The sequence below is a fragment of the Coptis chinensis genome, chromosome 5 (genome assembly GCF_015680905.1).
Source record: "Coptis chinensis isolate HL-2020 chromosome 5, ASM1568090v1, whole genome shotgun sequence".
NCBI lineage: Eukaryota > Viridiplantae > Streptophyta > Magnoliopsida > Ranunculales > Ranunculaceae > Coptis > Coptis chinensis.
The window spans coordinates 81,904,663-81,920,318 of record NC_141460.1 but is presented as its reverse complement, the minus strand read 5'-3'; the positions used below and the strand labels follow the sequence as shown (position 1 = coordinate 81,920,318).

The 15,656-nt window shown below is 36.3% G+C and overlaps 1 pseudogene; it reads right to left on the bottom strand.

The window, feature by feature from the left end:
• Positions 1–379: 379 nt before the first annotated feature.
• Positions 380–4,669, bottom strand: LOC147499295 (uncharacterized; annotated as a pseudogene).
• Between the last annotated feature and the right edge of the window lie 10,987 nt (positions 4,670–15,656).

Here is a 15,656-nt window from a genome sequence, read left to right as displayed (position 1 = left end):
ATATGTTTTGAGAGATCATCCCATAAAGCTGCTTTTAGTTCTGTTCCCCTGTTTAATAAGTATAATTATGTTAAGTAATGAGATATTTTCTAGTACATAAAGGAAATAATGTATGTATAAATATTTACCTCTCGTTTACGATTGTAATTTCAATGTACTTCCTGGAACCTTGTGGGCTGATTCCTTTCAGAAATCCAATAACATCTGTTTTGTTGGAATTGTCAGTTTAAAATAATGTATGTAAAGATATATAAGAAACCTTCTAAATTCTAACTTAGCCTTCATACCTATAGTATAAGTCACCTTCCCATGTTTGCTTGGAATATGTTCTAGATCAGTGAATGTGAATTTGTTTTTTGAGAACAGGCCATCATCATCATCAGTTTGTTGCAGTTACAACTGTGTCGTCTTTGAATTTGATTGTGAGATCGTTGTCTATTTGACGGTATGTTCCGTATGTGCTTGCAACAGTAAACTTTTCAAATACGAATATATCCCCTTCTTTTAGTTTATCTTTAAATTGGTCTATGTTGTATGCGGGTATGGAAGCTTTCATTTGATTTTCCTGCAATTGAAAATATTTTTTTAATAAAAGTAATAGTAATATAATTGAAAGCTTATTGATATTATTTTACCTTTTCGTCAATCATTAACATTTCCAAGCCATATATGGTTTCTGGATTCCTCTGGTTTCTAGCTATCCACATCCTCGTAATTCTTGCTTTTATCTTGTCGCGAAATTTTGTGTCTTTTATTTCATCGAATGTTTTGTATCCTTTTACCGCCATCTTGATACGATTTTGAAAAAACCACAAACTGCACTGTTACAATAGAATACGGTGATATTATTAGATCTAACTTCATCATATTTATTAGATCTGTAAGCATGCAAGTTTTATCCCATCGAGTAACTTAATTTTGTGATATATAGGTTTGTTTTAGCTTTTGCAATGGGAGGTGGTCTATGTTTGTTTGAATGTCAGTTCATTGGGTAATTATTTTTGTGCTAATTTATTTTAATTGGGTGAAAACTACAAATAAGCTCTTAATATGAGTGAGTGTACTTTGGCATAGTAAGTGGTCATCATATATGTGTATAATTTAAGTACGTTATGACTGTCAATCAATTGGTTTGGGCCTCAATTACAGATCAACAATACCCACAACAAAAACAAATCCCACATAAGAACAAAACAAAAAAAACAACGGTGTCATGAGTTTTTAACAAACAAAACAAAACTGACCTTTCGTGTACAACTCAACCACCAAAGTAAACTCATTACTTTGTTTGAACAAAAAACAACAAATCCTTCTTCATTCACACCATTAACTCTTTTCTAATAGGTGTCCTAATGTTATTTTTTCCTTAACTCTTTTCTTTTCAAAAAGTTCTTATCACAATTAGATATCTAGTGAAGGTACGGTAGCCTTGAAATTCTGACTCCATATAGTTGTATCTAGGTATCCAGACTCCATTGTTAAATCTAGATGTGTAGTGTGTTTTCTATTAACATGAAAAAAGTTATCAACATTGTGTGTGTTATGAATAATGCAGATAGTAATCAAATATATGTACCTTTGTTTCTTGCAGATGAGATGAAGAGATGAAAATTGAGTACCTGTGTTTGAAGAGGATGAAAGCAATTGTTTTCTTGTCTAAACTCTACCGTATGTTATTCTCTCCTTAGTTAGGTTGTATTTATAGTTATTCAAATACTAATTCCAATCTGACTTGGATTTCTTTCTAAATATTGTTTTATTAGTAAGTTTCCTAATTGGATTCCACTTTTATTAAAATCCCGTGATGTAGCTTTTCAAAAAGTTTGCATTTTTTTCAGGTATCTGTTCGATGTATAGTGATAGTGGGAGGACACCTTGTCTTACACTCCTATATCACTGTATACGTGTCAAAGTAAAGATGGTGAAAAGGGCGGTAAAATTAGGTAGATATATAATCTGGACTATAGATATTGGTTACCTGTCCATATATTGCCTATGTTTTCCAATATTGAAATTGTGTGATATTTCTCGTTATGTGTTAGTGAAGACAATGTTAACGATCATTTAAATGGCTTTCATGAATATATGTAGGAACATTGTATCAATAGTGAACTTGGATTGCAAATTGGATCTTGAGTCGATTGCTCTCCAGGCTCGTAATGTGGAGTATAATCCCAAGGTATGTTGATTATAGACCATGGATTTCATTTCATTTAAGGAGCATTTAGAAGCTTGATCTTATTGTTATCTAGCAATTAAAGAATCAGATGTTCATGAACCCGATATGTTTTCCAAACTTTATTACTCTCAACTTACTTTGAAACGATAATTGGGTTTTCAAGTGTTCATAAACCGATATATCCTGAAAAACTATATCGCTTATCAATCTAATGTGAAGTTTTAAGCAACTTGATTTGGGTTTTATAATTACATACCAAGTAGATGGCTAATCATAAGAGTTTGATCGTCATAGAGTTAATAATCCTTAAATTAGTTCTTGTTAGTATTTTTAGGGATTTTCGTGGATTGAGTTTAATTAGTGTTTTAGAGTGTTTTAGGCTATTTCTATCCGTGGGGGTTATTTTAATTACTTAATATAATGTTTCTATTTTGATTAGAATTATTTTTAGAATAGGTTTCTATTAAAAGCATAAGAATGAAAAAAAAATGTTATAAGGAGAGGTGTTAAGAAGATAGAAAATGACTTGCAAAAGATCTTGGTAATCGACTTGTCATTTACATCGCCTTACAAAGCGATAATAAGTACATCTTGTCTTGACCATCGGGTTATTTTTTTTTATTCTTTCTCTCAAGTCCGAACCCATTTCCTTACCTTTAATTTCTTGAGGTATTTTAGAAAAGCTTACGTAGTCGCGTGCATTGTCTTCAATTATTGAAGTTATGCCTACTGAGAAACCGGGTCGGGTTTGGTTAATGAGAATGCGGTCGTTGTGACCTATTTAAATGGAAATCTTTTTCCTGGATTGGCAAGATTGAATATATACAAAAGAAAAATATATAAAATTAAAAAAAAATCATTGAATTTATATATGGAATAAAAAAAGTGCACCAAATAAGCATTATCTAACTAAACTTGAGGTAAATCATTTAGTACTTCTCTATACACAATGTTTTGTGTATATCCTTCAGGCTCGTTTTCTGCTCTAATTATTAGGAACTTTAGCCCTTGTCGCGATGTTGTGCGTGATGCAGCAACGTACAGCTGGCCATGAGTGAACACTGGCCTTGGCAAGTAAACCCCAACATCATTGAAAGTCTGCCCCTGACTTTTGTTTATCGTCATCGCATAGCAAACTTTAACATGGAATTGTTTTCTCCTAAATTCGAATGGCAACTTGGTGTCACTTGGTTCCAATATTATTCATGGGATTATTACCTTGTCGCCTATGTTGGTCCCTGTTATAATATCAGCTTCTATGACCTTTTTTCCCAACTGTGTCACAATCAGCCTTGTTCCATTGCACAAACCTGCACTTTGGTTTATGTTCCGCATAAGTAGAATCGGAACACCTTTCTTTAGCTCGAGGTCGTGGCTTGGTAATCCCGAGAATTGCAAGGTGTTCAAAAACTCAATAGGGTACAGAACATCCTGGCTTTCTGATTTACCTGCTATTGGGCTTAGTGAGTCTGCACTCAAGTAGTGATGAACTTCTCCAGGGAGGATTGAAGACATTATATAAGAATTTATCTCATCAACGTCTTCATTTTTTGGAGCCAGAATACTCCTCTCTTTCAGATAGTGTATTTGATTTTCAAGAACATCGTCGTACTTGTTGGAAAGATCTGGATAGATTGTTGAAACTATCTGGTGGATTGAATCATCGAAAGGTGGTATGAGGAGATCATCCGAATTCTTACCCACGATGGTTCGCTTCCGTCGCTTATCGATATTGCCGGTAGTTTGCCATCTCCAAGGTCTAACACCCACTTACTGAAATCTCTTGCACTTTCTGAGTCGATTGCGTCATTCATCACCCTCATATTCTTTGCTAGCTGAAAAACTTTACAGTTCCTCCAAAGGTGCGACCTGCTTATTGAAGCATCAACAATATTTTCCCTTCTTCCTTTTCGAACGACCGGCAGTATTTGTCTGAAATCTCCTCCTAATAGGAAAGTTTTTCCTCCAAATTCAGTGCTTTCTGAGTTAGGCATGATTTCTTTCATGATGTCTTTCAAAGTGCGGTCAACTGCTTCAAAGTTGTGCCTATGATTCATAGGTGCCTCGTCCCATACAATGAGATCAGCTTTCTGGATTAGTCTTGCCAGGTCTGTATTAGGTGGGATGTCACAAGTTGAGTTTTCAGCAATTGGAATTGGAATTTTGAATCTTGAGTGTGATGTTCTCCCACCTGGAAGGAGGAGCGAGGCTATTCCCCCGCTAAGCAACTGCTAAAACAATCTTTCCTTCTGAGCGCAACTTAGATATGATTGTCTTGTAGAGATATGTCTTCCCAATTCCTCCGCTTCCATAAACGAAGAATACACCGCCAGCTTTTGAGTCAACGGCACTTGTGACTACTTGGAACACTTTATATTGTTCTTTGTTGAGGCGCTCGTGCATATTTAAGTAGTTCTCATGCAAGTCTTCCCGGTTGTAGTCCATTTCCTCGTCAACCATTCTATTCCCAGACGTGAGTTGTGTATCCATGTCTGGATAGATTTCTTTTAAACCGGTGATAGTTCTCAATGTTTTTTGTCTACGCATCAAGATTTTTTCAATCTCACATAAGGTGAAATTCTTGACCTGGCTTTCTGTGAGCGTGGCAGTTTCGTCATTTTTCAAATGCCTATACCTGAATAGAATGTCTTCTCCTAGGTTGTCCCAAAGGTATTCCCCACGTTTTCAAAGGATCTGTCACTTCACATAGCAACAACAGTGTCACAAATAGTTCTCTTAGTGATCTAGCACTCGCCCAGTCGCTTGCCTCTTTAAGTGCATCATGCCATTCGTTGTCATCTTCGAGTAGACCAAGTGCCATACATGCACTTTTATAGTCTGGGTGCAGCACACCGTTGATCCTTCGAATGTCTTCATAGCTTTGAGGTCCTTTGACAATGTTAAGAAGCATCCGCAGATAGTATCTTTTCGCCGATGTAGGGTGCGCGCGTGAGTACACACAACCAATCTTTCTCTTCCCTCTTTTCCTCTTCGAGTCCATGTCCTTTTGGTTTTCTGCCATGTCCATTTTGTTGGGAAATCAACATATGTGAGCTCTCTTGCATTAGCATGCGGTGCATTTGTCTTCAACCATTCGTGGAACTGTTTTTTTTTTTAACTTTCGTTCAATGATTTCTTCCGGATCATCGTTGTCATTGTAATAGACCATCCGTTCATCTACTTAATAATAATGTAAGATATATGAATAACAATGTGTTGAATTAACTATTAAATGACTACAATGATTTTCTCTGTTACCTTCAAGATGGAATGGCAGCCGTTCGACACACGGATCCTTGTATTGTGTATCGAATTTCAAAATCCTCCAAGTTGCCTCCGAAGCAGATACATATCGACCTTCCAAGTAATTTTTTATTTCGTCAACTTCTTCAATGACCTTCTTTCCAGCTTAATTTGTCCGCGTGGCGACATTTTCAACGATGAGAAATGTTGCTCGATCTTTTCCTTTATTGATGTATTTGAAGAGATACTTAATTGACCGTGAAACATTTGCAATGTTCCACATTGATATGGGCTTGGTACTTGACAACCAAGTCTCAGTTGTGTGGAACTACCCATCTGTTGTCTAATTCTGCTTCCCCCACAATTAATTTCCTGCCATTGTTTCTCCTTCTATAGATCGGTACTCGCTTTTGGTCAATGACTGTTTCATCGCAATATTTTTTTCGGATAGTGCCGTGAGCATTTATTTTTAACCATACACGGGCAAGACATGTTATCTATTCCACACGGTCCGTGTATCATGAATTCTACAACCGCCTTGTATCCCACTTCATCACTCATTGGGTTAGGCAACTCTGCTGAGATGAGCTTGTCGATATCAAAAGGAGTTTTTGGCTTATTAGTTCTGTCTAGGAATAACAAAATATGAGCATGGGGTAGCCCTCTCTTTTGGAACTCTATCGTGTAGATAGCTGCAAATATGATATTTACATGTCAGTTCTGTAATTGAATAATTGTAAATAAAATAACAACATAGAGATTCATTACCTGCCCAAGCTTTTCCGAAATGTTTTTTCCGCTGCAAGTCTGTCATTAGCTTATCCAGTTTAATCTTAAACACCCTTGCTTCAATATCAGGTCTGTCTTCTGGGCGTAGTCCTTTATCTATCTTGTCTAGAGCTGACTGAATTTCTGGCCATTTTGGATTGCAAGTGAAGGTGACAAAAAGGTCTGGAGGGCCTGCCCATCTACAGATAGCTATCGCATCCTGGTAGTTTTGGACCATGTATCGGGGTCCTCCTGTGAAAGACGACGGTAGGACTAATTGTTTACCAGTCGAAGCCGCATTTGTATCACCCGCAACTACAGTGTCAACTAATCCTTTGTACAGGTCATATCTTATTTTGTCTTGATTTTGTCTCACCCAATTCAATCTGTTCTCTTCAGTAGCTGCATAACCATCAACCAAGTATTGTAGCATCAGTCTTCTTCCACAAACAATAGTATGTCCTTCATTTGCCCTCTGTTGTATCCGATAAGCATAATACTCTCTCATGCTCACGTGTTTCCTTTTCTTCACATTTGAACCCTTTCTATAAGGGATGCCCAACATATATCCATCTTCTGCATACGGAAAAAGTAAAGGATACTGCATCGCCATGAAACTTGGAAACAATTCGTTTATTCTCTTAAGACCGTGGCCTATTACGTCTACAACAACATCCCGGGGTCCCGCAGATACTTCTCCATTCCCAGGAATAAGTCCAGCAATCTCTGATGTAGAAGGCAAGTTATAATTGCCTTCCAACATGCAATCTTGTTCCAATAAGTTTAATACTAACATTGGCCAACTCGGACTCTTTAAACCTATCCCTTGCCATTCTGTAAACCTTTGTGAGGTTATTTTCATCATTAAGCATTTTCATTAGTCCTTCAACTACATCTAGATCTAATCTTTCATCATCCTCCTCATTTTCTTTATATGGAATTTTTTTATCAAGTGCCTTTATTCTATTTGAAACTTCATTTGCCGAGTCATACATGTACAACTGTGCAAATTTTGGTTCTTTTTACGCCGGATGGTAGAAGAGTTCCGATCCCGTGGTAATTTTGACCACTTATCTTGAACACATATGGACCCTTGCCATCGTTCACGGAGTGATCAACTACACCACCCATTGATGTGAATGCGAAAATGGAATTGTAAGCCCTGATGTTTTTTGCAAAGTTCGAGGATCTCGAACCACCCTTAGAATCCAAAAGACGACGCAGGAAATTAGGCGACTCTTTCAAAAGTGGTAGTTGAACTTTACCTTTTTGACAACATATTGAAAACTTTGGATTTGATGTTCTTCTCGTTTTGTCTACCCTTTCCTCGTACCAGACCATGGCTCCACAAAAAGAACACACACATGTTGGACCTCCAAAATTCCATGGCTTTTCTACTTGTCCTACATATAACATAATATCATTGTTAATATATGTTGAATAAAATATAACACAAAAATATAAGTAGTAGATCTTACTTGGATGGGAATCATCGACTTGATCAATAATTGATGATTCGTTGAACTGTCCATTAATCGATTCACTATCAGAATCTTCCCCACTCATCTGGGACTGGTAATCATTGTCCTCAGTCGCCTTTCTCATGCGTTTAGATACATCTAATATAGGTTCTTTCTTGTGTTTGGAATCTCTAATAACTGTTCACAGGTTACGTAAAAGTTAATAAATTAATAGCATAATAAACAAATAGAATACACTTATAATAGCGTTATAGACGATACCTGATTATAGAGGTTGCAAGTTCTGAACTGATCCAAAAGCTTCTTTTGTTGATTCAGATGGTTCTTTTGTTGATTGTAGTCTCTAATCTCATTCAAAATTGTCCTTCTTCCAAATCTATTTACTGTAGCTTGTTCTTTACTGACAGTAGGTATTGTTTTTTCGACAATGTTATTCTTTTTCTTTTGTACTTGGTGAAACCATGATACCCGGCCAATGCCATGAGAATTTTTTTTTGTCAATGTCATTGTGTATAAAGGGTAATGCAAATAGTGTTAAGAACATTTCTGCATCTGAAACTGGTCCAGCTGTATCTTTGATATCTGATGGCGATGATAAGAATAACAGCTCAACAGTTGTAATAAGGCGGGATAACTACAATCTTCTTGATTTTCCTACCAAGTATGATCATGCATTGTTCTTTGTTATCAAATCCTACAGTGAAGATGACATTCATAAGAGTATCAAGTATAATGTATGGGTGAGTACTCCAAATGGAAATAGAAGGCTTGATAGTGCGTATCAAGATGCACAGGAGAAAATGAGACAGAAAGGTAGCAAGTGTCCAGTGTTCCTTTTTTTTTTTCTCGGTATGCTTTTGTGATTGATTTTATTTGGTGGAAGTGTTTTCTTTAACATGCGGTGTTTTCTCCTTTATAACCGAGTGACTGATATTATATTCCTTTGGTTTTCTCTTCTTAAGGTAAATGCAAGTGGCCAATTCTGTGGTGTAGCTGAGATGATTGGGCAAGTAGATTTCAATAAGAACATGGACTTTTGGCAACAGGACAAATGGAATGGGGTTTTCCCTGTTAAGTGGCACTTTGTAAAGGATGTACCAAATCCACATGTTCGCCATATAATACTTGAAAACAATGACAACAAACCTGTGACCAACAACAGAGATACATAGGAGGTTTGTGCAACTAATGTTACCGGCAATAGTGATAACTAATTCCTGTTTTGTATTTTTTCCTAAAAGTTTCACTTGTCCTATTTTGCAGATAAGATTTCCTCAAGGCATGAACATGTTGAATGTATTCAAGAATCATCTATTGAAAACATCAATATTGGATGACTTTACTTTCTATGAGAGCCGTCAGAAGGCAATGCAGGACAAACGGATTAGGGCACCTACACCACATTTGGCTCCTCTCCAGGTTTGCACTTTAATTTGTTTTACTATATATTTTGTTGTGATTAATCACTTATTTATTATGTTCTCCAACTTGGACAACGTGGGATTAATTTTGTTCCACACAAATCACATGGGGTCTTTAAATCACTTATATGCTAAACATATAAAGCTAACCGCGGTTAAGATTAAATATCAAGAATATCTAAAGCACAATGAACAGATGACCTTGTTATGAGGTTTATGTTATCAAATATGCTGGTAGATACAAACATATTCCATCGATAGAAAAAAAGATACAAACATATTCCAAAAACTCCATTTATTACAGACCTGGGCATAATCTAGATCAGACGTCCTTGCATTTTGTTATGAAGTTTTTTCCCAATTTACTTTTGAATACTACCTAGTGGCTTGGAAGTTATATTGTGCTAAGAGGTAGTAGCTTATCCAACAACTACTCTTTGTTCACTTTTACAGGTATGAAATTCAGTTAGGGATGCATGACCCTATGAGGATTGTGTGGCTACAATGAGGCTTTACAAAAGAATGCGTGCTCAAAATCATCCAAGAGAGGAATTCACTACATCAACTGTGGCTCATTCTACTCATTGTTCCACAATCTATGATTCCTTGAAACCTAAGGAGCTAGAGGGGATGTGCTCGGAAAGACCTTTTAAAGATTTCTAAACCAAAGTTCAGTCTTTGGTGTCCGGATTCAAAGCCAAACTTGGAGTCTTGATCTAACAATTATCCACGCCAATGATACTATGGATGCATTTCCTTTGGCCAAAAGTTTAGGTTGAAATAGATAGAATGGTCATACAAACTCTAGATTTTATTACAAAAGTTATGTTTTTTAGATTCTCTAGTGGTTCTTTAGATCCCGATGTACTAACTCAATGAATCCGGTCTATATTTTTTTTCTTGGTTTTGCTAGTACTCTCTTTTTCAAGCAAAGGGATTTGCATTGTATTCACACCTTGTATGTGTGATTAGTGTCTACTTTTATCTGTATTTGTGATTTTACGTGAGTTTCTAAGTTTAGTATTTCATTGGTACAGATTGTTTTGTGTTTTCGCCATATATATGTTTTCTCTTAAAATAATGAATAGAAAGTTAATGTCAATATAATAATATCCTTGAAAGATGGCATGGTGGTATGGTGTAATGATGAGTGCAACGAAGACAGTTGATAACAAACAAAAACGAAGAGTATAGCCCCGAGATCAAAAAACGAATTCAAACAAAAGTTCACAACAATACAAAGAAGAGTATAGGCCCTATGCTACGATCACGGAACCGCTGGAACTCTAAGGTAATAAGAGAACGCAGATACTCGAATACGATCACGACAAACTTACAACAGAGAAGAAAAGAATAGTATAGGCCCTACGCTACGATCACGGAACCGCTGGAACTCTAAGGTAATAAGAGAACATAGATACTCGAATACGATCACAACAATCTTACAACAGAGAAGAAAAGAAGATTATTTACCTGTGAAGAGGATACTCCACACCACACAACTCGATTAAAGATCACGTAGTAAAGAATACGATCACGGCACCGCTGGAACTCAATTAAAGATCACGTAGTAAAGAGGTATTTATGCTATTATTTGAGTTTTGGTTTTAAAAAGAAAGGAGATTCCCGTTTGAAGTTGGATTCTAAAAGGGAAAGAGTTTCCTATTTTAAGTTAACTATTAAGTTGATGAGGTGGAATTTTGTGGGAGCTTGAAAAATACCCCTTGTGGGAGCTTTAATATTAAGATATAGATATTAGTTTAAGTGTCATGTGAAACATGATTTATAAGTTAGCATAGGACTATAGGAGCATATACGATTGCAAGTTATTGAATTAATGGGCAGACGATGGGTTTAATCTCCCGGTATTTAAATGGTTGCACAAAAACCTATAAGCGAACAAATACATAAAACCTCCTTATTATTTAAAACATAACATCAAAGCCACAACAGACCAAAATACTCCTGTGAAAATCGGGCTGACATCATCAATCTTTACTTATAATTTCGGCTTAAGGACAAACCGGGATGACGTCATCCTATGTAAATTTGTATTTACATATGACAATATAAAATTACACAGTCTTCTTAACCTATTTAAATTTAAATTTTCATATGAAATTTTTTTTCATAGGAAAATTTAAATTTATATTCTGTCTGGTGTCGTCGAAAAATTTTCAATCCCAAAAGTTACTATGTAAATTTAAGTTTTCATAGGTCCAATGACTACATAAATATAGTTTTACATATATATGACTATATAAAAATACATTTACATATATTCTGTCAGGTGTCGGAAAATTTTCAATCCCAAAAATTACTATGTAAATTTAAGTTTTTATAGTTCCAATGACTATGCAAATATAGTTTTACATATATATATATGACTATGTAAAAATACATTTACATATAGTCGGAAAATTTTCAATCCAAAAAGGGTAAAAAAGGAAATAAGATCAAATGGGAAATAAAAACAAACCAAATTTTATCTCTTTTTTGGAAACAGAGAGGTTATTTAACAAGACCTAAATAATAAGGAGGTTATGTGATATGGGTCGATGGGAGGGAGTTTATACTCAACCGAGTTAGAACCAAGGGGCTGAGCCTCATTTCTTGATTAACGGGTACCCATTTAATCGGAATCGAACTGTAAAAACAATTATGGTTCTGGTTCTTATTTTTAGAAACTATTTAAAAATGGATACTAAAAAAACCAGACCATATAGAACCGGAACCGAATGATTTTTTTTTAAAAAACCAGACTAAAACCGGAATCAAACCGAAACCGAACATTATGGTACTTTTAACATAAAAAATATCAAAATAAAAAATAAGAAAATTCAAAACGTTCATTTATATATTACTAAATTTTATTTATTAGTGTAATATGTAGTTTTCATAGTATTTAATATTATAAATAATATAAAAATATTGCTTATAATCTTAAATATATGGTTTTATTTAACTTATTATTGAATGACATAATTACTTATATCAATATTTAAAAAACGACTCGTTCGTGCAGTATTTTTGTGTTAAAACTTTTTAGTACACATATTTTAATAAGACCAATAAAAAATGTGTGTAAATAGTGAATCTCTTAATAACTGAAATAAAGAATCGAAACAGAGAATATCCGTTAGGATATGGGTATGGCTCCACAATTTTAAGAACTACAAAGAACCATAACCAAAACTAGAAAATTAAATAGTTTTTGATTTTTACAACACTAAAAACCGGACCAAAACCGGACCGTTAATACCCTAATTTGAATGACCTGCCGTGTCATAGAAGACTTTGTTCGGTGAGCATTAGCAAAAGAGTTTCTATGCCATTTGCCCTTTCTATATATTTTATCCTACCTTGTAGTTGTAGCCACATCTACATTTCCCCCTCATGTTTGGGCATAGAGTCTATACTATTCTTAAGCCAACTTGAATGCTTCTTTTTTTAGTTATTGATCCATCCACTGTATCTCTTTGATCTGGCGTGGTAATCCATCGAACGTCTTTTTGATTTGGAGAAGTGTGACTTTTTAAGAATTTGGGTCTTCTATGATATAATATTTTGGGTAGGTCATATCTAGACTATCGACTATCTATCTAAATTAATTACCAAAAAAAAAAAGACTATCTATCTAAATTAATCAAATCATACTAGCTCCTTAATTGAAAAGTAGTAATTTTTTTTTATTTGGTAAGCCTATTTTTAAATGAGATCAGTAACTCTTTGATGCTGGCAGGCAGGTTCGAGCTCCAGACCTTTGGTGTCATCACCCAAAGATTTTATCGACTTTACTAGTACTAGTAAAGTCTGCACTTGCAACCAAAAAAAAAAAAAATATATATATATATATATATATATATATATATATATATATATATATATATATATATATATATATAAAAAGAAAAAAAAAAGTAGTCATTATCATCAATAATAACCAAAATCCCCCTGCCCCTTCCCACACACGTTTTCACATTGAGCATAAACTTTTACATATACATTATTATCTTGTCAATTCAAGCGATAAAAGTGTTAGGGAAAACGATACCAATCGATCCCACTAAGATAGTTTGTATATGGACACTCTAAACTCCAATCGAAAAATCCAAGCTTTCACTACAACCAACAACCACAAACTTAAGCTATGTAATTAATTATCACAAATAAGCAATATTAACAGTGTAAAGTAAAAACATACCACAATGTGACACAAGATAAACGTGGTTCGGCCAATGATGTCTACTTCCACAAGAGTCAAACTTTTTATAAGTGTGGGGAAGGAATATTACAATCACTCCTCTGAAGTCTCTCCAAACTTACTAGATATCTATTCCCTAATCCCTCATTACAAGCTTTATCTCTTTGCAAGGGTTTTCTCTCAATTTTGGTTGTTCTCAAAATTGGTTTCCTCTATTGTATATCTTGTTGGTAAAAAACCCTAACTTTATATATATTGTAAGTATCTTTCGTTTTGCACTACAGTACACGTGTCCACACACCAGCTCGTACCTATTCATCAGAGCGTACCAACAACCTAAACCCAGGTTGTCCCAAGCAGCAGTTACAACCATATATGGAAGCAAATCAACTAGCACAATCCTGGACCTCAGTCAACTCAACAATTAAGGAGACATTAACTTTGTAACATCATAGTAATGTTGAATCATCAAGATAGCACACAAGGTGGATCTACATTTCATAACAGCTTGGAGCAAATAAGGAAAGTCAGCTCAAACATCTATAAGTAGAGAGAGATGAACTACGTAAGGCTTGATTCAAGTTTACCCCCAAGAAACTTGATACGTAGGCAACTTTTATCCCAAGAAGAGTGCAACAATTCCCTATCAAACAAATCATCAGGTCGTTGTCCCCTAAACAACAAACCTCTACATTGGCGCCGTCTGCCGGTTCGTTTCCTTAAGAAAAAAACACACACTCTTTTCTCAAGCCCACGAAGCTGGTCTGAAAAATAGCCATGGACCTCACTTCAGATGTTAGCAGATCAGATGAAGATGCTCTAGGAGGCCTTCATCACTTTACAACAAGAAAACCAAATGATGCTCGAGCAAGCCACCTCCAATGCTAACAACGCCGTCATAGCCCTCACCACCACCACCAATCAAATGTTAGAAGACTTCGCATAAAGGTTGGAGAAGTTGAACAACAAGACAAGCGCGATCCAGATCGTTTAGACGATACTCCAGACGTACAAGGCGTCACCATTCACAACTGAAATCAGGGACAAGCAACCTCCTTTAGAGTTCATCCAACCAAAGTTCCCACTGTACGACGGTAGCACGTGTCCAGGCTAGCACGTAGCTCGTTTTAGCCAGACTCTCACACTCTACAATGCTCCAGAGTACGACTACCTGAAGTGCAAGCTCTTTCCAGCAAGCCTGAAGGATAGAGCTTTAGAATGGTTCTACACGCTCACTCCTGACTCGATCAGCAACTTTGACAAGCTAGCTGAGACATTCGCAGCAAAGTTTGTCCACAACAGGAAGAAACAAGCCGACCTGAATTCCTTGTTTCAACTAAAGCAAGCACATGGCGAGACGATCCACATTTTCCTAGGACGTTTCATTCAAAAAAGAGCTCCTCTCAATGGAGCTAGGCTTAAAAGATAATTTTGCAACTTTTGCATTCACCAACACTCTCCTGGATGACTCCGACCTAGCAGGATCTCTAATGCGCAACAAACTAGAATGCCTAGACGACCTGTATCACAGAATTGACAAGTACATAAAGTATGAAGAATGGCTGGCCCAGCACAAGGGCAAAGAAGTTCTTGTAGTAAGTGACAAGTGAGAACCCAAATAAAACAAACACTACTCGGGCAACAGCAGCAGCAACAACAACAACAAAGGCTCCAGCTCCCACAAGCCCTCGTACACAAAAAGAGAATTCTCCAACTTCTCTAGGAAGCCGAACCAGATCATGAAGAAGATATATACAACACCATACTTCAAACCTAACATCAACAAGGTGATCGCCATACCAGAACATCCATACTGCCATTTTCACAAGCTCTACCACCATGACACCAATGAATGTTGGAGCCTCAAGCACTACCTCTAAGACTTAGTGGAGGATGACAAATTGAAAGAGTTCCTGCCAGAAAGCGACCTAAGGCACAAGCTTTGGATGCCAAACGCCACAGAAGCAGGAGCCGGAGCCATGAACGACTTGCTAACAACAGAAGCAGGAGCAGAACAATCTAACGATCTAAATCTCCAAGTCGGTCGAGGCATAACAGGAGACAACACTCCTCCGACCATGACGAGGAAAAAGTAATCAACATGATTACAGACACCTCCAATGACGAAACATCAGGTAGGGAAAAGCATAGACGGGTAGGCGCGCTACAAGAAATCTACCACCTTTCCCACAAAGCTGAAGTCATCACTCCTACCAACTCTCAGTTAACGACCTCCATAGCATTCATGGAAGACGATCTAGTTAAGGTGTGCCTACCCCACAATGATGCCCTAGTAGTGCACGTAAAAATCAATGGGTGGACAGTCAAAAGAGTCATCATCGATTCAGGCAGCTCTTGCC